The sequence below is a fragment of the Saccopteryx bilineata genome, chromosome 7 (assembly GCF_036850765.1).
Source record: "Saccopteryx bilineata isolate mSacBil1 chromosome 7, mSacBil1_pri_phased_curated, whole genome shotgun sequence".
In the NCBI taxonomy this organism is placed as follows: Eukaryota; Metazoa; Chordata; class Mammalia; order Chiroptera; family Emballonuridae; genus Saccopteryx; species Saccopteryx bilineata.
The window spans coordinates 46039643-46062307 of NC_089496.1; the positions used below are offsets into that span (position 1 = coordinate 46039643).

General features: G+C 45.3%; 1 protein-coding gene and 1 non-coding gene across 4 annotated transcripts in view; both read left to right on the top strand.

Annotated features, from left to right (window-relative positions):
• Nucleotides 1-22665, top strand: part of CREB5 (cAMP responsive element binding protein 5) — a 409450-nt gene that overhangs the window by 314705 nt on the left and 72080 nt on the right. The window lies entirely within an intron of this gene.
• Nucleotides 13822-13897, top strand: TRNAP-GGG (transfer RNA proline (anticodon GGG)). The gene has a single exon. It is a non-coding gene; the product is annotated as a tRNA-Pro (tRNA).

The following is a 22665-nucleotide window of genomic DNA, read 5'->3' on the forward strand; positions in this document are numbered from 1 at the left end:
GAACTGTGAAGGCACTTAAGAAAAAAACAAAGTTAAGTTATTCATGTGCATGAGTAAGTGTTGTGGGTCTGAGCATCCGATGCCACTCCGCCCGCTGGGTTATTCTAAATCCTCTTGTTGGGTTTGGGGTCTGTATCCCCTTAGGGGGACCTCCCAGACAAACTGGAGGTGGATTCTAAAACTCAGTTCCAAACCACATTTCCCTGCCAACTGATTTTCACTGGGTTTTATGCTACCACTTGACTCAAAGTGTCCTGTCCTTCTTCTTGCTGGCAGAGAAGGAAAAACGCTTCCAAAGGGAGTACGGGTTTCTAATGATATATGTATATGAAATAAAAACACATTGTATGGCAAACAGGGAATAAGATCAGTTGGCGACTAAAAGGAATTGGTCTGCACTTATGAAAACAGTGTTACCCCACAAATGTTTGTTGAGTTAAATTTACTGAGCAAGCATACTACTCTGCTGATTCATGTTCTCGGTGAATAAATATTTCCAGACCCATGATATCTAGGCAAATGAACTCTGTGATGGAGCTGCGGCTTAGGGAACGTGGCTCTTCAGCTCCACCCCACACTTCCACACCTAACCCCCTTATAGCCCATACGTGCCCGAAGTGGAAAATGGTAGTGTCGGCCACTTGTATTTTGGAAGAATAGCGTTTACTTAATAGCTTGCAAAAGTGTGAAGTAAGTGACTTTGAATACATTACTCAGCATCTCTATTCTTATTCTGCCTGCATTGTTCACTGGAGAAACCAGCGATTGCCATCTACTCACTGTACAGTATTTTCTAACAGCTTTGGGTTTCTTAGAAGAAAAGCTTTTATGAAACACAAAGTAGTGAAGGAAAAAAAAAAAAAAAAGAATCTATGATTTTAATGTCAGCCAGAGCCTCCCCAGGTTTCTGAGAACTCCGGGCTTTGTTGTTACATGCCTAATTTTCTTCCTGTGTAAGACGGGAATGAATTCCAGATTTCAACCACGACTCTTGTTTCAGTGTTTTCAAGGACTTTTCCAAAGGTCACACATGGGCTATTGTGATGAATGCACTCTGTGGGGTGTGTTCTCAGAGCACAGGAGAAACCAGAGAGGTGTCACCCACATCCCAGCACGGCAGGCCTATTCTGCTGCAGACAGTGGTGTCCATTTCACACTCCCTGTTTGGCCACTGACAAAAGCCATCATCTTGAATCTGTGGTGAAACCTGGAGGTCCTGGAGGTGGACAAGAGCTTAAGATAGGATTGCTTCAAATGCACAGCTTTGTTAGAAGCTCCCTGACTAGTGATTGCTTGGTAGAATATATCCATTTTTCTTACCCGAAATCGGTCATTTCTATTGCGGGAGAGATAAAAATCGGTGTCTCCAATAAACTCTACAGTACATTAACCCGAGACAGACTAAATCAAGCACATGTGTTCTTCTTCTGACTTAATGTCCATTAGTATCAAACAGGGACTTCAATGTACTATACTCACATCTGCCCAAGCTGGTTTTATCATAATTCTGGCAGATTATAATTTAGTTTTTTTTTGTTTTTGTTTTTGTTTTTTTTTTCATTTTTCTGAAGCTGGAAACAGGGAGAGACAGTCAGACAGACTCCCGCATGCGCCCGACCGGGATCCACCCGGCACGCCCACCAGGGGCGATGCTCTGCCCACCAGGGGGCGATGCTCTGCCCATCCTGGGCGTCGCCATGTTGCGACCAGAGCCACTCTAACACCTGGGGCAGAGGCCACAGAGCCATCCCCAGCGCCCGGGCCATCTTTGCTCCAATGGAGCCTTGGCTGCGGGAGGGGAAGAGAGAGACAGAGAGGAAAGCGCGGCGGAGGGGTGGAGAAGCAAATGGGCGCTTCTCCTGTGTGCCCTGGCCGGGAATCGAACCCGGGTCCTCCGCATGCTAGGCCGACGCTTATAATTTAGTTTTATGGATTGTTGTTCTGAAGAATTAAGCCAACAGACATATGGCTTCCTAATGACACTAGTGAATACATGCATACTGGATTTTGTTTGGGGGGGTCAGAGCAGACTGAAATTTGTGCAAGCCTTTCCCCTTTCCAACCATCCAAAACAACAGGCTCTTCCTCGCGGACTCCTGGGATCAGCAAGTGCCTTCCATCGACACGGGGCCTGCTGGAAAGGAGATTCACAGGAGACCTGGCGGGCATTTTGGACATCCAGATGGGAAAGGGAGGAAAAGACGGGGGTGAGCGTAGAGAAATGAAAAAAGAAGAGAAGGAGGACACAGAACGGGCAGGGAAAGTAAAAACCAGACTGGGACGCATTGCCAGCCTCTGCTGGGTGCAGGGAGTTCTGGAATTATGTAGATTTGTATTTCTTTCTGTTTGTGTGAATTATACCAGTTCTAGCTGGCTTTGGGGAAAGTTTTCCTTGTCTTTTATTTTTTAAGAAAACCATAATAGGCTCTGGCCGGTTGGCTCAGCGGTAGAGCGTCGGCCTGGCGTGCGGGGGACCCGGGTTCAATTCCCGGCCAGGGCACATAGGAGAAGCGCCCATTTGCTTCTCCACCCTCCACCCCCTCCTTCCTCTCTGTCTCTCTCTTTCCCTCCCGCAGCCAAGGCTCCATTGGAGCAAAGTTGGCCGTGCAGAGCAATGCCCCAGAGGGGCAGAGCATCGCTCCCTGGTGAGCAGAGCTTCGCCCCTGGTGGGTGTGCCGGGTGGATCCCGGTCGGGCGCATGCGGGAGTCTGTCTGACTGTCTCTCCCCATTTCCAGCTTCAGAAAAATACAAAAAAAAAAGAAAAAGAAAAAGAAAACCATAATAGGGTTAGAAGCTAAAAAGGAGGTGGGAGGAACTTGTCCATATACATAGCTTGTGTCTCATTCATGATGAGCTGACTATTAACCATTCTGAAACTTACTAAAATGAAGGATAGCACATACACAACTGTTCAGAGAGGATTCTGCCACTCTGGCCAGATTTTACCTTAAGTTTGGAAGCCTAGGGAGAAGTGTGTATAGCTGCTGTGGCCTGGTTTTATCCTCAGAATGGCACCAGGGCGTGGGTGTCACCCTCATCTTACAGCTGAGATGACTGAGGCCTAGCTGTTCAAATACTCACCCCACAACACATCACTTAGCACAGGCTAATGTCTCAGATGCCAATGACAAAGCTTTTTAATCACAACATTTATCCTTTAGATAAAAATATCATATAGCTTCTAGGCCTGACCTGTGATGGCACAGTATATAAAGCGTCAACCTGGAATGCTGAGGTCACCGGTTCAAAACCCTGGGCTTGCCTGGTCAAGGCACATATGGGAGTTGATGCTTCCTGCTCATCCGTCCTCCACTTCTTTCTCTCTCTCTTTCCTCTCTAAAATGAATAAATAAAATCTAAATAAATACATCATATAGCTTCTAGATATCAGTAACCAGCGAGGAAACCACATCCTCTGGGGTTAACATTATACACACACACACACACACACACACACACACACACACACACACAGACAAATGGGAGACGAGAACGGGAAGGGTGGTGCCGCCCTGCAGATAACCTGGAAAGAATGAGGAGCGGTGGGTAGCATGGGACTCCCCCCTTGGTTTAACCAGAGCTCTGTGGCCTCGCCGACTGGTCCAGCTTCTCTGATTCTTTCTCCAAACACATTTTTATCTTGACGTTTCTTATTTCCACATGACTGATTAGAAACTCCCTGAAGGGTCATTCTTGCATTGTGTAAGCTCCATGTACCAAGAAAGGCCCCCATGAATGAGAACTGAATTTCATTGAGTTGAGTTGGGTTAAAATTATGGGAAGGAACCAAGCCTTAGCCGTGGAAATGGGGGTAGGATGGAGGGGGCAGGGAGCAATGAGGGGGGCTGAGAAGGAGAGAAGAAAAGGAGGTCAACGCTCAGCTAAGTAATTAGCACGTAGGGAGTAGCTGACTACATTCATTTTCTTTGAAAGATCCTTGAGAGAAGAGCACTATGTCCGTCCCTGAGAAAACAGCAGTAGGACAGCACTGCTCTCCTGGGAAGGGAGAGCAGTCGGGGTGCTGTTTCTCCCACTGTGACGGACGGGCTCTGCTGTCTGTCAGCCATCAGCTGTCAATACCTCGTCCGCAGTTAGGTTTACAGTTTGCTGAATGCACACATAAATATATGTATTAATGAATGAATGACATAAATCGAAAAGATTGGAGTCAAGGAGTTTTAGAACTGGAGGGTACTGAGTAAAGACCTGGAGCAAATTCTTCATTCTACAAGTGAGGACAGCACAGCCTGGTTAAGACTGAGGGAGATCAAGCCATCACTTAAACGCAAAACTGGTTCCAGTGCAGGCCTTCATTCCGTACTCAGAATTCTGTTTTTTCCAAAGCAGCTGTACCGATAAGTGACTACCAGCACTTCTCTTCTTGGCTCTGGTTCCCCCCTGGCAGGTTGGCAGACAAGAACTGGGGTGGTAGAGTGAGCAATCACGGTTAAATCTCCACTTTGTTTTGAATGTCAACCTGGGTGTGTTTGTGTTTGCCTTTCCCCTCCCTAATTATCGGGCTGGATAACTGTTTGCCTACAGTGCCCCTTGGCCACCCACTGTCCGACAGATAAATCACAGAGAAGCCTGGCTCCATATGGAGTTGCCTGGGAAGTTTATACACATGAAGAGACAATCTCCAGGTAACATCTCTCTGGCGCTCTTGAGAAATGCACTTCTTCGAGCTGGCTATTTGCTTTAAGCATCCCAGCCTCACTTTCCTAAAGGTGTAGGAGGATAAAGGAGGGGAATGAACCGTCTGTCTGCTTCTCAGGAGCTTTGTGGCGAAGCAGAAAATGCTGTTGACTTTAAAGAAGCTCTCATTAGGCCCTGGCCGGTTGGCTCAGTGGTAGAGCGTCGGCCTGGCGTGCGGGGGACCCGGGTTCGATTCCCGGCCAGGGCACATAGGAGAGGCGCCCATCTGCTTCTCCACCCCCCTCCTTCCTCTCTGTCTCTCTCTTCCCCTCCCGCAGCCAAGGCTCCATTGGAGCAAAGATGGCCCGGGCGCTGGGGATGGCTCCTTGGCCTCTGCCCTAGACGCTAGAGTGGCTCTGGTCGCAGCAGAGTGTCGCCCCCTGGTGGGCGTGCCAGGTGGATCCCGGTCGGGCGCATGTGGGAGTCTGTCTGACTGTCTCTCCCTGTTTCCAGCTTCAGAAAAATACAAAAAAAAAAAAAAAAAGAAGCTCTCATTAACCTTCTTAAATTTTTTATTTATTCATTTGAGAGAGAAGGAGGGAAGGAGAAAGAGAGAGAAACAAACAGAAAGAGAAACATTGATTTTTTGTTTTACTTATTTATGCATTCATTGGTTGATTCTTGTATGTGCCCTGACCGGGTGTCAAACCCACAACCTTGGTGTATCAGGATGATGCTCAGAATTGTGCCAGTAGTTATGTGTCCCTAGAGCAGTGATGAAAACACAATGATGGACTGAACTGAGGTGACCCCTTTGTTCCAGAACTTTCCTACCTCATTGCTGTGAAAAAACACTCTCCAACATCCAGATAAGTAGTAATTATGTAAGATTCTATGACAACAGTAAAAATCTACGTTCTCACTAATATATACAATGGATCTTTAAAACACTGTAGTAGAAACAGTGATTGTTAACATTAATCAAGTAACTGTGCATGTAGCAGAAAGTATGTTAAGCATCTTATAATATATCATCTTATTTAATCCTCGACAATCCAATGAGAGAAATGCTATTCTTAATCTCATTTTACAAATGAATCAACTGAGAGGTTGGGTAATTTGTGAAGAAAATACGAGCTGATGAAATATGGTGCTGCAGTGTGAACCCAGGCAGGGGCCCTTGGTCCTGGCCCTAAAGCACAATGTTTTGCCAGCAATGGGGCTGATGACTCTTTAAATTTGTATTAGCAGAGCACTTTCCAAATCTCAGAGCTCTTCCACATACCTCGTCTCATGGTGGCTTCATTAGCAACCCAGTAGGGTTGACGGGGAAATATTCCTGTTCTCATTTTGTAGATGCAGAGAGGTTCAGTGATGTTTCCAGCATCACCTAATGGCATAACCAGGCCCTGAGCCCAGGTCTTCTTTAATTCTTGCCCTGTTTCTAGTGTATCATGCTGTCCCTGCTGTCGGCATGGTAATTTACTCTGAACAAAAGCAAGTTCTGAGCCTCAAAGTAATAGCCCAGGCCCAACCATCTATTAGCCTGTGCCTATTATATTCCCCGGTCCTTATCAACTCAACACTGGACAGAAGGCTGGTCCATATTTCTGTCTGGCCAAGACAAGTGAGGAATTTGAGGTTAGCTATCGTTATTAAAGCACTAAAGTGACAGCACTTCTCTAAGAGTGAATAGAAGCCCCAGCTCCCGATTGTTGGTTGGAAGAATTAGCTTCCATATGCCATTGCCTCTTTGCCCATCCAAACTGGAGAAAATTCAACTTAGAAGTATATTATGCCACTTTTTTAATAAAATGTAACTGATTAGCTTGTGAGATCATTAACCAGAACTAGCAGCTCTTTGTCTCTCTATCTATAGAACAGAATAAATTTCAACAGAATTTATATTCCATGTGTGGATCAGAACCCCACATACGTGGAATGATACATTTAATCTATTTGTTTTAAAAATAAAATTTAAGAGATTATCAATTGCCCATGAATCACCAAATTCCAAAGGTGATTCATGGGCAATTCGTAGGCAGGGAAGGAGCTTGGGGATTATTTTAGCAAAATCCTCTTTCCTTTATGAAACAAAGTCCTGAAGCTCGAGTTAATAACTTGTCCAAGGTCACATAGCTAATTAGCAGAAGAAGGGGGATTAGAGCCCAGATTCTGAGTTTCAGGTTTATACAGCTTTCACTCTTCGTGTGCTAAGTCCGGAATTGACAGGAAAGTCATCTGTCAGTCGCCGTGATAGTGAACTTTCTAAAGGGGGTATTTCCTGAAGCATTTTTCTGCAGGGTTTGGTTAGAGAGGCAAAGTCCCTGGGGGAGAAGTGAGTCAATCAGCTTCCCCCCCTCCCACTTTCACACAAACTGAGAATTGAAACTAATCATCAGACTGCCCAAAGGAATGAGCAAATTCTCTATAATTTGTCTTAAGACTCGGGGATCTTGACATAAGACCACTAAGCGATTCGTATTCGTCACCCGGAGAGTGGGTACACACTAAGTATTATATTTTATCTCTTGGCACCTGACACAAGTTGCCTTGATTTTGCTTGCCACCAAGCAAAACTAGACTTCCCGTGTCTCATCGCTGTTTATTTGGGGGGCAGCCAGGATCTTACGTGGGCTTTGGGAGACCTGTACTGTGCTAGCGTGGAGTGGTAACTGAGCTCTCTGCGCGCACACACACGGGGTATCAGCCTGTCCCTTGCCATCCACTGGGTCTCTCTTCTTGGCTGTCCTCGCTCTGCCTGCATTAGCGGGTCCTCTTACACACATTCAGTCCTTCTCCGGGGACTCATTGTCTCCCCAGATTCAGTGCTTTCTCTTTCTGCCAGTATCCGCCCTGTTTTGGTAACCATGGCAATAGGTGAAATACAATCCCAATATTTGCCTGCTGCCTCTGTCATCCGGCCCAGCACGCACATTGCTGTGTCCTGTTTTTGTGTTTGCTTGATGTTCCCAAGCCTGATTCATGGGCAATTCGTAGGCAGGGAAGGAGCTTGGGGATTATTTTAGCAAAATCCTCTTTCCGTCCCGAACTCGGCTGTATTTGGGCAAGGACGCTGCCCGTGGTCTGGTTCGGAACAGCCCTTCAGACAGGACGTGTGCACGCACGTGTGGCCTGGTCTGCTTTGGAACACTGCGCAAATAAGCTCAGCTTGTGTCGGAACAGGCAGGAAAAGAAAAGAAAATTCACAAATCTAGTGACAGGGAGCTCTGCTTTGGAGAGATATATTTCAGTCTTTTTCTTGGAATTCAGTGTAGTTTTCACTTTCCAAGATTTTTGCCAGCACAACTAATAATGAAAGTTTGCTCTGCACTTGGCGATGATGGCTCTGCCTTGATTTGGTCTTTTATGTGGGAGTACAGAAGGTCTGTCAGAAAGCTTGCGCCTTGAGGGGGGCAGGGGGTGGGGTGCTGGAACACACAGAGGAGGCAAAGGTTTCCTAAAGATTGAAATTCTTTTTCTTAAAAAGTAAAAGGGGAATCCAATCTTCAAGTCCCAACAGTAAGGAAGACTATCTTTCCCTTTGGTAGCCTCTTAAAATTGACTTTTTTTTTTTCTCTCTCTCCTGTTAGTTGGGAAAGCTAGGTTGTGTATTTGCCTTAGTATGAATAAGATGAATCATTAGGTTCTCAGAATAGCTAAGTCCCGAACAATAAAAATAAACACCAAGAATTTTTTATTTCGAAACAATATTTTGAGTCACCAGAAGAGATGTGTTTGAGGAAGACAAGATTTTTATCCAGCTGTAGCCTTGGAGCCTAGAGAGTTAAAATGCAACCGGAAGGCGAGGCGGTGACTTTGATGGCAACAGAGAGCCGGGATCTGAGCTTCAACGGCAAGCAGGACCACCCTCGGGTGGAAGTTCAGAGCTGGCGAGTGTGTCACTTGCACCCTTTCCTGGAACGTCCTCTGCCCTTTTGGCATCTCTGCACGAGAACGTGTCCATGTTTCCAGGGTCCTCAAGGCTTCAGTTCGGCCTGGAGTCGCTGCCAGCCTTTTCCACTCCTCTCAGCCCTGTACACCGCGGTCACTCCCTGAGCCCAGCACCCTCCGAAGGGCTCCTCCTGGCTGCCTTGACTGTCCTATCCTATTTCCTTTGCCTCTGCAAACGACACTTCTTTTTTTCAAGACTCACGGAATGCACCTCTCCTGTGAAGTCTTACCAACTTCCTTAGTTAGGAGCCACGCCTTCTACTAGGTTAGACTCCATTTGCACCTTGTTTATCTCTTCCATGCATCTTTATTAAATTCCTCTGTCTGTGAACGCGCCTCGCTGTTAGCCTGCGGACCCCTGGAGAACAGAAGCTAGTTTGATTCAGTCCATGTCCCTAAGGTTGGTTCTCTCCAGCACATTCATAGAAGGAAGGAAGGAAAGTCTGATAAACTAATTTAGATGGAGATGTTACCGAGACTTAATATCCACCTCCCCCCCCCCCCCCCCACTGTGGGCTGTTTTGAAGTTTCAGGGACAAGGTAGAATCTAAGTCAGATGATTGATTCACCAGTGGTAGAATTTCAGGACCCGTGGGTGGGTGGGTGGGAGAGAGACATTTGAGCAGGTGAGAATCCTGCCCCCAGTTTCCTGAATCTGCCCACTGCCAGCCCCAGCCACATGGAGCTCTAGCTCTGCAGAGAAGCCTGCCTGAGACCTCTGGGTCCATGGTGTGGCATCACCTGAAGGTGAAATGGTTTTATATGAAGGTGTTTTGAGACTTCAATATGAATTCCCCGTGATGCAGACCTAAGACTTTAGTACTTTTTAAAAACATACATAAACCCAAGATTCCAATGTAGTTTTGGTTCAAAATTAATACACAGTTGACCCTTGAACAAGGCAGGGGTTAGGAGTACTGACCCCTTCATGCAGTATAAAAGTCGTATGTAACTTAAGTGGGCCCTCCAACATTGGTGGATTCTAAACCATGATGGAAAATACTGGTTTTGACTGGGGTTTGTTGAACCCGTGAATGCGAAACCCAGAGATATGGAGAGTTGACTCTCTATTTATTAAAAAAATATTGTGCATAAGTGATCCCACACAATTCAGACTTATGCATTCAAAGGTCAACTGTATAGTAGCAAACTTTGGGGGATATGATAAAATGAAAATATTCTTTGCCCTTTTTGTTGTTTATATATGTAATATATGATATAAAGGTTAGGTTTGTAATAAATATGTGATTTATATCCTGCTTCTTAAAAATTTCATGTGATGATATTAGCATTTTCCCATTATCATTAAGTATCTTTTGAAAACATTTTAGTAATTGTATAATTTGTCCTATAGTGTCACATAGAAATTTAACTCTTTATTTCTATTTCTTGATATTTAAATTTTCTATACTAGAAATAATGCATTGATTATAAAAATAAACAAAAAAAACTGATCTAAATTTTTTTTAACTACATCTTTCATTATTTCCTTTAGGATAGATTCCCAGGATTAGAATTATTAGTTTAAAATGTTTAAAATAAACATTTTAAAGACTTTGTATATATTCTTCCAAATTTTTCAAAATTTATACTAATTTTTGTTCCTGCCTGTAATATAGAAAGATATCTTCTAGCATTTGCTGAAGTATTAAGCATTATCATTTTTTAAATAAAATTTTTGCCAATTTTTGTTTGAGTTTCTTAAGTTGTGGGTAATGTGCACATCTTTTTCTATATTTCTTGGCCACTTAATTTTTTTCTTTGATACATTTATGTACTCTAAGGAAATTTCTCTTAATTGGGGTTAGTATTGGAATCCAGGGTTAAAATGATAAGAGCAGATTGTTTTCTCCTCTACTGCATTTTTCAAATTCTTATTAATTAGCTGGCTTTACTACCTCACTTTACTCATTGTATGTTTTGCTTTTAGGACTAATTCAGACCTTAAAATAATTTAGGTCTTTAGTTTTTTACTTGATTTTGTTTGCATGACTTTCATTTAGAAGCACAGTGTTTTGAGAGTTTTAAAAAAAAAACTTTTCTTAAACTTTTTGATTTTTTATAGTTATTCAATTTATTTATTTCAAAAATAGGAGCTGCTCAAGGATTATATATGTGACTGTTCTACATTTTCTGTGTTTCCCTAACCTAGCCTTTGTCTATTTAAATCTATACCGGAGTATCTAAATAAACCACAGCCATGGTTTTTGTTTGAGTCTTTCACCATTACCTGAGGTAGGATTTCATGGACCCTGCTCTTACCCCGTTTACAAGAACTCAGCCCTGACTATTTTTATGTCACCAGTCACTCTGTAAGTATACAGACTTATAGTGATTAAACTTGTCATTATTGGTGGTTAAATGTTGCTGAGTCCATTCTCAAGCAAGACAGTTAAACAGGAACTATGAAACAGCTTAAGTCCCAGGGGTGATGCTGTTGTTAACGTGCTGCTGAGTTGGAGTCGGCTCTGACTCCTGGCGACCCAGGGCATGCACGACGTCCACCGTGTCCTGTTTTCAACAGCCCTGCTCGGCTCCTGTAGACTCATGCCTATGGCTTCTCTTCTGGAGTCAGTCCGCCCCATCTATGTCCTTCCTCTCTTCCTGCTGCCCGCTGTTTTTCCAGCATTATTGGCTTTTCCAAAGAGCCCTGCCTTCTCATGATGTGTCTTTAATGGAATATTATTTTAAGGTTCAGTGAGTCTTCTGTTAACTGCCGCCTGCTTACTAGAACCTAGGCTCCCTGAGGGGAGAAATGTGAATCATTGCACACAGTTGACACAAAATATTACCTTGTCAAATGAATGAAAATAAGTAATTAATTATATGATAAAATCAATGCATTGAGTGCTGGTCCTGGGCCACGTGGCGCTGTGATTTCCATGTAGTGGAAATATACCCCGGGATCTATAAAAGGGATATAGGGACATAATAACAGGGCCTCTCTTAAAGACTTATTCTGAGGATCAAATAAGGTAATAATAGGAAAATCATTTGGCATAGTACCTGGCTTGGTCCATATATATATATATATAAATTTAAATTTTTTTTTTTTTGCTACTTTCAGGTATACTTCTCTTTCTTTTACTGGTTTAACACATGATGTTTAAAACGTACCTATATGGATGTAATGGGCAGCATAAGGAATGTAGTAAATAATATTGTAATAACTTTGTATGATGACAGATGGTTACTAGACTTACCGTGGTGATCATGTCATAGGGTATTTAAAGGTTGAATCACCTAAAACTAATAGAATATTGTATGGTCACTTATACCCATTAGAAAGAACACACTTGTACAAAGTTCATAGTCTCATACATAGAAGAGAAAACTGAGACTAAGAGAGATTAAGGACCTCACCTTTGATCATTCAGCAAAGTGTGGTAAACTCAGTTTTAGAATTCAGCTCCTACTTTTGATTAATGCCCTAAATGACTGTGCTTTTTATAGAGACTTGGATATAGAGACCCATGGGAGTTATACAGCTGTTTGCTTTGAATTCACCAATTCACTGAAATACGTGAAAATAATGACTTTTAAAAAAGGTTTTAAAGAATTAAGAAACGCACTTTCAAAAATACAGTTCAGTGCAGCATATTTTAGAATTTAAAATTCTTGTTCCTGTTTCACACTTTGTTCACAAACATATAAATATGAAAACATTTTATAACATGAAACATTTTCATGTGAAAAAATTACACAAAGGACCAAAGGCTCACCAAGGAATATATATTAAATTCCATTGCCTAAAATAGACTTTTTACTATGTCTGTACAAATTACTTTAAATTATACAAATATTTGGACTATGTCTAGCCATGAGACTCAAATATATACCCTAAAATGACACTAGCAGGGCCATGCCAACATTTGGCATTTATTTTTTTTCCAAAACACCCAGGATCATTATTAGTTTCAATGAGAGCTTCCCTTATGCTCTGCAAGTGGGCTTGGAAGAAACGCTAGTGAAGGAGGAAGGTGCTCCCCAGGACCTTGGATGGAGGTGGTTGTTTCTGAGACCCGGTAAAGAAGGCTCTTTGCCAACATACCCTTCGGAACAGCCATACCCGTGATAACGGAGTGTGAAGACCTGATTATTTTCAGATCTGATGAATGAGTCCAGCTGTTCTGCAGACCAGTATGGGGTATGTGAGAACATGGGATCACAGCAAAAGCATGTTTATCTCACTCCATCATTGCAGTGAACTTTATCTCCTGGGAATTTTCTTAAAGAGCAAGTCTGGACAGAGTCATGGCTTAATGACCAGGGGTCTCTAAGTGAGCTGTTCCTAAGTCCCAGTTGCACACAGAGAGGGCCTGCATTTGGAAGGAGAGATAAGCTAAAGAGCCACGCATGCTCCTTAGACAAAGATAGTTTGTCACATCACCACCGTTTATCTGTTAGTTCCCACTCACTTGGTTCCAAAAGAGCTCTTTGTAGATTTATTACACAGGGAGGAATGTGATTCCACCAGTCCCCCAAGCCATCCATTCATTTATTCACCCTTTCATTCAGAAACGCTTCTTCAAGTGCTTCTAAAATGCCAATGTTACATTGGTTTGGAGAGATAAAACTGAGCGTAACTCAAGCCTTTAGGAACTTACAGTCTGGGGAGGGAATCAGATAAATAAATAGACAATTAAGTGTGTTGTGATAAATGTTATGATAAAGACAGACACAAAGTATGGTCCCCATCTGCCTTCATGGTCATCATGGTGATGCGATCTCCCAAGTGCCCTTCAGGGAAAAGTCTTAGATGAGTCAAGCTCTTATGCACTCCAACACAGTAATAGCTACGACCTACTTGTGGCCATTTAAAATTTAAATTTGTTAACAGAAAATACAACTTAAAATTAAGTTCTGAGTTGCACTAGCCACATTTGGAGTATTCAGTAGCTCTCCGGGGTCAGTGGCCACCATATTGGACAGCAGAGATAAGGAACATTCTCATCCTCACAGAAATTTTTATTCAACAACATTGGCCTAAGCAGATTAGAAGGACGGGAGAGGAGGAATAAACAGAGCAAGCCTGGAGATGCAGGGGAAGAAATCACATTAAAAGGATAGCTTGCCAAAGTGGATGCAGCATCGACCTGGAATGCTGAGGTCGCCGGTTCGAGGCCCCAGGCTTCCTGGTCAAGGTACATATGGAAGTTAATGCTTCCTGCCCCTTTCCCCCTTTCTCTCTCTCCCTTCTCACTAAAATAAAATTAAGAGTTAAAAAAAAGGCCCTGGCCGGTTGGCTCAGCGGTAGAGCGTCGGCCTGGGGTGCGGAGGACCCGGGTTCGATTCCCGGCCAGGGCACACAGGAGAAGCGCCCATTTGCTTCTCCACCCCTCCCCCTCTCCTTCCTCTCTGTCTCTCTCTTCCCCTCCCGCAGTGAGGCTCCATTGGAGCAGAGATGGCCCGGGCGCTGGGGATGGCTCCTTGGCCTCTGCCCTGGGCGCTGGAGTGGCTCTGGTGGCGGCAGAGCGATGCCCCGGAGGGGCAGAGCATCGCCCCCTGGTGGGCAGAGCATCGCCCCTGGTGGGCGTGCCGGGTGGATCACGGTCGGGCGCATGCGGGATTCTGTCTGACTGTCTCTCCCCGTTTCCAGCTTCAGAAAAATACAAAAAAAAAAAAAAAGAGTTAAAAAAAAGAGGAAAGCTTAATCATTTATTTTTAAAACATGTTTGTATTCAAGAAGCATTTATTGTTTATGCTGCAGTGGTAGATTTTGCAAAGATGCATAAGACATGGTATCAGCCCCTAAATAACTTGCATTTACATGGCAAGGTACGAGTCATAAAAATTACCGAGAAATGATATTGTGAGTGCAGAGGAGAGCCCGATTATTGGGTGTTGGGAAGAGGGTCGTAGAATCGGCCAGTCTTCAGTCTTTATGAAGTTGCTTGTGGTCTGGGTCTTCAGGCAAGGAGGTGGAGTTAGATTCCTTACCGTGGTTAAAAAAAAAAGAAGTTTCACCAAGTTCTCCCCGAGTTAGGGCCCAGCAAGCAACTGAAAAGCTGGGGGCTCTCTTCACTGGCATCGTCGTGAATGTCGCTCCACTTAGACTGGCGTCTATACAATGGGGAGCTTATTCCGCTGTGCCAACTTACACGGCATAGCCTCCCTCCTAAATGGTTTTAGCATGGATTAGTTGAGGGAAGCTTGAGCCAGATCTTGTTTGCATTAGGTGGCTGAAAAAAGGATTGGGGAGGGGGTTATTAAGGATTATGCAAATCACTGGCTGATAAGTGGGCTGGAAACTGGATTCTTCTGTAAAAGCAGCTTTTACAAGCCCATAGGTGAGGGGATCTGAAGCAGTTCTAGGCGAGTTATGGGGCCGATGACTTTGGCAGAGCCCATGAAAATGCTACTAAAGGAGTATAGACAGGTATGATGTTTATTCTCTGAATTGTACAATCCGCCCGTATATAACTCATTCCTGGCAGCTGTTCCCTGAAGGTCCAGATGGTGACACTCCCCTTTTCTGTTTGGTGCTTCTCCTCTGTTGGCCCTGTCTGCTAAGTGCTGTTGAGGTCCTGCTTATCACAGAAGCCACCTGGGCTTCATGTCTAGGATTCTGGCGTACTTTGTTGGTCGGGAAGTGGCGACCACAGACCTCTGTCTGAAGGAATTCTTCCGGGAAGAGGAGCTGGGGGAGGGACAGAGAAAGGTCCCCTAACAGCACCTGCTCTGTGGTGTGCCAAGACTCGAGGCGAGATCAGGGCTTTAGAAACGGTGTGAAACGATGAGTGACACTAAGGGAAAAGCAGTTTTGCAGATTATTATTTAAAATCCCCTCTATAATGGGGCAACCCATGTTTGCTTCTTCATCTTTTTCCAATGGAAAAACCTTATATACATCTAACTCTAAAAACCAAAAACGGCAGTTGGAAAGAGGGCGTGGCATTCGGGGAAAAGGAGGATTCCCCCCACACACATTATCACTTGGTATGGAATTTCCAAAATTTAGTTAAATGTAGTGTGATATTTATTCAGGCAAAAGGAATTCAAAAGGACAACGTTCTATCTGGACTTCATGCTTCATGCTTCTCAAGACCAAGAACACATTATGGACATAGTACCTGGTCACACAGTGGATTTTCTACACCCACGCTAAAGGAACTGATGTCCACTTGACTAAAGGTTGTGGCGTTACCCCAAGTGCTGTGGGGTTGAGCACGGCCCAGAGGGTTTCCGGAGGAACCCCAAGGTGTGGCCTCTGCAAACAATTCTATTACCAGCAAGCCTGGCTCTCACACGGGAGTGGTGTTCCCAAAAAATGTTTAAAAGTCAGTCATTCAGAACTCAAAACACAGTTTTCCTTGCAAGGAAGGTCTGAGATGGGTACTTTCCCAGGGCTGCCCACAAAAGCCTTTTATTCCACGATGTATCCGAAAGAGTTCGTCTGCATGTGTTCAGAGAAGGATGAGTGGTCCGGGACAGGGGCTCCCTCCCACCCACAATCCCTGAGGTCAACGCTTTTCATTTGCTATGGAGGCAGCCACCTGGGCTTCAGTGAGAAGAAAAGGTCACGCACTGCTCTCTGAGGGGAGCACATCCCTGGTACGGCCTTTGTTACCCGTCAAGATGTATCACTTTTCAAAAAGACAGCTCCATACTTCTGCAGTTAAGATGGTTTTGAACTCTCTTCTTTTATTACTGTGAGCTCCACTGTGGCCGTTCCACGTCATTACAGGATTTAGAGACCAGAGGAATGATGATCATATCACCATAGAAATCAATGTCCCCGGGATTGAGCAAAGGCACGCATCTCTGCCGGCGGAAGACATGGACATCTTCGTAGCTCTTTAAAAATAGCCACAGCCTGCCGTTCTCACATTCGATTGATATATTGCGATTTTTTGATGTCAGAGCAATTGATTGATTGATTCCTTTTAGCATTGAAACCAGACAGGAGTGACAGAGATGACGTAGAGAGAGATGAAACCTCCCTCCTGCAAGTGCTGAGCTAATCTACGCGAGTCGTATGCTCACTTCATCATAGAGAACAAGCCTTCATCTCCTCCTCGTCGTTAAAACACCAGCGTTTTCTAACAACTCTGGCCACCTAGAAGCGGTGTCTCTGGTTCCTTAAAACATGTTTCTATGCCTCCCACCTTCATCCATCTCTAATGATATACTCGAGAAGTTTTCAACATGTATCACTAACTGTTGCTTTTTCTTGCTTTGCTTTCACTGTTTGAGACTTGGATGATGGTGTGTAGACCCTAAGGTACTAGGCCTAGGTGTCCATGGTGATCGAGGCAATTTCTGGAAGAAAAAGAAATTAGAAACAAACAAACCCAAGGAAGTGGACATGAGAACACTTAGGGAACTATCTGTTTCTGTTTTGGCTGGTTAGAGCTTCCCTAACAAAGCACCACAGACTGGGTGGCCTAAACAACAGAAATTTATTGTCTTACAATACGAGGGCTGGAAGGCCAAGGTCAAGGTGTCAGCAGAGGTGGTTCCCTTAGAGAACTGAGGGGGAAGTCTCTGTTCCAGGCCTCTCTCCTTGGTTCACTGATGGCCACCTTCTGCCCGTGTCTTCACAGGGTCTTTCTCTGTGAGTCTGTGTCCTAATTTCCATTTCTTATAAGGGGAAGAGTCACATTGGATTAGAGTCTACCCATGTGACTTAATTACCTTTTTTTTTAAAGGCCCTATCTCCAAATACAGCCACAGTTATAGGTACTAGGGGTTAGGACTTCAACATGAATTGGCCAGGGTTGAGGTGAGGATTCAGCCCATAATAGTTTTCAAAAGTATAGTAATATGGAAATTATTTAAATATACAATCTGAACCAAAACCCTGACCTGGACCATTTTGCCTTTGCAAAACCAAACCTTGAACTGCAGCGGAAGTTCTGCAGGGATCTGATAAGCACTGCAGGCAGGGCCGGGCCGGCCTCTGATGCCGAGCTCTCCCTCGGCACACGTAGCAACGTGCAGACTGGCTCATTTCTGAATCCTGTAGGCGGGGCTAAGACCAGGGTGAGGCAAGAGAGGTACCAGGGTACAAATTTAAGACAGCACTCGGGCCTGACCTGTGCTGGCGCAGTGGATAAAGCATCGACCTGGAACGCCGAGGTCGCTGGTTCGAAACCCTGGGCTTGCCTGGTATAGGCACTTATGGGAGTTGATGCTTCCTGTCCCTTCTTACCTTTCTCTTTCTCTCTCCTCTTTCTCTCCTCTCTCTCTAAAAATGAGTAAATAAATAAATAAGTCTAAAAAATAAAAGAAAGCACTCACTCTCAGGGTCCTGCAGGTGATGACTTTGCACCAATGCATTTGCAGGTATCTAAGAATGTGTCCCCTAAAGTCCTGTCCCCTGGGCACCTCTCCGCCTCACCCCAGTCCCATCACTTCAGAGGGAGATGAAAGCTGTCCATTTGTCATAATCTGCATGGCTCTTCCAACCGTGTTCTGGCAAACACCTAGTGTTTAATTGTTCTCTGAAGTAGACCGGAAGTGTGATTGTTAATAGAGGAGTGTTAATGGGTAGTGGGGGTGGTGGGGAGGGGGGCCCCTGAGTCACTAACTTCTTGTTAGCCACAGCCCCTGAACCAGGAATAGATGCTGAGGTCCATGTGCCATATCTCTACATTCCTATCCCAACGGACGCTTACTCTTGTGCGGCCATGTTCTCAGCCACCGGCTCGTAGGCCTAAAGAACAGCATGGAGCTGGGGGAGGGGCCACTGCCCCTCCATGTGAGCTATGCCATGGCTGGGCATAGGCTGAGGTCTTTGGTGTTGTGTCAGTGCCATGACCCTCCGCAAAGTGCCCAGCTGTATTCCGAGAGCTGAGAAAGAACAGGCATACCCTCATCCCTGCTGGGCTGTCCCTCTGCCGTGACCTTGGACCCGTCTGCTGTGGAAGAACAGAGCCTCACGGCCCGGAGCAGAGGGCTCCATGCCACCGAGCTAGCCGCTGCTCTCGCAGTTGGCTCGGAGCTGTCTAGACTGGAGAGACGGTTCCTTCTTACCCCCCACAACGATCGACCTGATGTTGATGCAGTGCTGATGTTTTCCTTTGGGTAGGGTAGCATGGTCAGTGAATAATGAACTGTCTGCTGTTTTCTAAAAGGCCGGCGAGGACAGTTCAGTCTGGGCTTTCAGGGTTAACATTTTCGTGTGGCACAGAACACTTTCGGTTCTTCCTCTTGCCCAGGAACATTCCTTCGTCCGAGATTCTGCATGAGCCCCCTGTATGAGATCCAGCTCCACGCTAGCTCAGCCCCTTGAGGTGAAATTGTAGAGCCCAACTGAATATTTCCTTGTTCTGAGGGGGGAAATAAAACCATCTCTACCCTTCCATCCGGCTGTTAAAAATGTGCGTTAGAATTTCCTTTAGAAGTCGGTCTCTACGGAGACACAAAGCTAATTTTACAATGGGCCCCTTTTTATAGTGTTACATGAAAGTTTCCCCATTAATATTAGCAAAAATAAATTCTCTAGCTACACGAGGGGGAAAGGAAGCTTAGTTATAAATTATATGGGCAGTCTGCCTGTAACTTTTTCATTCGATCACACCATGGAGAGCAGCAAGATTTATAATCGGTGTGGCATGGGTCTGTGGCCACCCATTTTAACTTCCTGAAGTCTTCTGGAATTGTGTCTTGTAGCTAAATTACATAACCTGACACCTTGCTGCTCGCAGCGGGGTCCCCTGAACCTGCAGCATCAGCACCGCGGGGAGCTCATGGGAGATGCAGGCTCTCAGGCCCTGCCCCAGACTTCCTCAATCTAAGAAGACCTTTGGGTGATTCATAGGCACGTTAAGTTGTCAGGAGCTCTGGTCTGGGCACTCGTACCGAACCTGCAGGGATATGGCCCAAGACGGGGACATTCGCATGACGCGCTCTACCCAAAAGCTGCTAATTAGCTTTAGCAGTTGTGTTACTGAAGACCGGTTTTCTTCCTGTCAAGTCCTTTTGTAGCTGTCCCTGACTTATCCAATCTTTTTAAAACCCCTTCAGTTTTCTAATGAAGCTTAATTGATTAGCTCTATTTGTGAAAAGCTCAGGCCCTAGTAAGTACACACTCCCACTGGGTACACAACTAAATAGTTTATGAGGTAATTCGTATTTTAATGTCTTTCCTAATGAGCCCTTTCAGTAATGAAATCCCCGGAGAAAACGCGTTGCTGGTTCACAGACGGTTCTGAGGGTTCTAGGGTAGGAGTGGGGGTGGGGACTTCAGCTTCCGGCTCCTGTGTAGGAAAGAGTTTCAGTTCTAATTGAGTCCATTTTATTCTCAAAAAACAAACAAACAAACCTAAAATAAGACTTGCTTACACCTTATTTTCTGAGCCCTATCTTCTCAATCATTTCCCATCTTAGAAGCAAGACTTCTTTATTCCTGGGTAGTTGGGGAAGTCCTTACTTCTGCCGTGAATTACTATGAGGGCTGCCAAACGGGTGTAATCGTATGTGAGCAGGAAGGACAGACGGAGAGGAAGCAAGAAAGGGGCCACACGCACATCCCCTCATGGGGTCCTGGTCGGTGACTCAGCGGACCTCCCTCCCTCCCTCCTTCCCTCCTTCCCTTCCTTCCTTCCCCCCTCCTTCCCTTCCTCCTTCCTTCCTTCCTTCCTTCCTTCCTTCCTTCCTTCCTTCCTTCCCCCCTCCTTCCTTCCTTCCTTCCTTCCTTCTTTCCTTCCTTCCTTACCCCCTCCTTCCCTTCCCCCCTCCCTCCCTCCCTCTCTCTCTCTCTCTCTCTCTCCCTTCCTTCTTTCTTTCTTTCTTTCTTTCTTTCTTTCTTTCTTTCTTTCTTTCTTTCTTTCTTTCTATGGTCTTTTATCATCTGTATTTTAAGTATTCTCAGCAGCAGCATTTCTATAATAATTTGTGAATACATCAATCACTCCTCATTAAGGCTGAGCCAAAAGGAATCCCATAATGAGAAAGCAGCGTGCAGAACTGCAGAGCGGCTCAGCACCCAGGTGGTTCTGTGCAGCGAGGCAGAGTTCTGCCCGAAACGAGTCACTCCGGATTCCCTGTAAGCCAGAAAGCAGTGTCCTGCAGGTCTGCTGGCCGCTGGCCGCAACCTGCCATGGGGAAGAGACTCACCTTCCTGCTTCCCAGGCCGAGCGTGCAGAAAATACGCGCTTGAGCCCTAATGTGAAGCTGGACACCCGGGCCAGGAGGACCGGCCCCAGTGTGTTTTCCCCCCCCAGTTTCTCCCTCTGATGCGGTTCAGACACTGCTGGGCTGGCCCGGCTGACGCGCTGCCCGTGGCCTGCCCTGTAAATGATGGAGAGGCTGAGCCTGACCCTACTTTGCAGACACAAAGATCAAAGCCCGCTAGCCTGTAATGGACGGCGAGAACAGCCTCTGTTTCCCAGTTTTGCCCTGTGGTTTGTTAGCAGCACCCCTCCTTGAGGGAGCAAGCTCGCTCAGCGGATATGAGAGGCCCCTCTAGAATCACTGTTCACACGTGGTGCGGTGTCTGTCCCCATAGGGAAAAAAGCCAGAACAGAATGACAGCGTCAATGAATGGATTCCAGTTGGGCCTGTGTCCATGCGCCTGGCTTCAGACTATGGTTTGTTACCTGATGGCATTGGATGAGCAGGATAAAAAATAATGACTTAATAGACCATGTTTTAATAACATGTCTGTAGGTCACTTGGAACAAGACAGTGAATAGCTGAAGTCTAGTGTTTTGTTTTCCTACAGACAAGGCCGGGGTTGCCTTCATGGAAGTCTATGCAAATCCAAACTTCTACAAGCCAAAGGTCCTGGTAAATCCCTAGGTCTATGGGCACCTTGGGTTTTTATGAATGAGGCAAGCAAACAGATATGTGGGGCTCCTTTAACATTCAGGTTATAAACTCTGTTTGTCATCATGAGAACAAACAGTGTCCAGGTAGGGAAAGATCTTCCCTCGAAGCCAGCCTTGGCAATCGCGAGGGCAGAGGCTGTCTTCTGAGTGTGACCCTGTGGCACTAAAGCGAAGGCATCCTAGCCAAGGAGGATGCTACCAGAGCTCAGTGCTGTGAAACAGGAGGGATCTGAGTTCCGGAGAAGCGTCTTCAAATGCCCTGAGTATCTGAAGGTTTTGTGGAAGCCACTTTGTGCTTGAGAAGTGAGACTTCATTATCTCACGGAACAAATGAAGCTAGAACTTGGCATTGGAACCGCCTGCTGAGCAAGGAAGCCTCTGCTCATGGAGACTAGACTCACTACGGCGTGCAGGCCAGGAGGGTAAGCCTGCCTGCGACCTCGCCTGAGACTAGGAGTTTAGAACACTTCGTAGACCTTGGCCCTCTGGCCAGTGAGTTTATACAGCTCTCGAGAGTCTTCCTGGAAAGGAACTGAATGAAAGAAGGGAAGAAAATCTCAATGCAGTTTTTCTTCTGGTGTCACAGCTGCTTTTGTGCAGGGACAGAGAAAGTAACCACAGAGCAGGTGGCTGTGTTTTGTTTTTGTTTTTTTTTTATTGTTTCATCTCACAGTGAGGATTTAATGCTCTTGAAAGTTGACCACATTTCTACTGAAGCTACCTTAAGCCAATGACAACTATCCTTGAGGAAGAAAATCAGGCTGGGGAGTTTGTGAGCAGAATCCAAGCCTGGCCTTGTAAGGCATCTATCTGCTCTAGGTCCTTATCCTTGGGTATTTCAGCACCTGTGAAAGCCAATGGCTCAATACAGAGCGGTAATTTCAGCAACCTCTTCGAACAGCATTCTGGGTGAGACAAGTCAGCTCTTTCCCGTTTACTTAGGAGTTAATTGGCATTTAAACTCAAATCTTCAGGCCAGTGATTTATTTTAATAATATGTTAGCCCCATGGCAGGCCCATGACTTCATGACTGCCAGAGTGGAGAAAGGGCACACCGCCCTGATGGATGTCTCAGTGCTGCGTGAGGCTGATTTATAAGGCGCTCTTCCGATCTGAGTCTCCCTTGCCTCCTCCACTTCAAGCCCTACCTGTCGGAGGGTCCATCTGCTTAAAGGGGCAGTTAAAAGAAATGGTTCGAACACAACTAATTTGGAGGAAATTATTCTTACACAAGAAATCATTGGATACTGCAAATTATGAGGCAGTTTGTTCACTGGCCAAATTCTATCAGTTTCCATC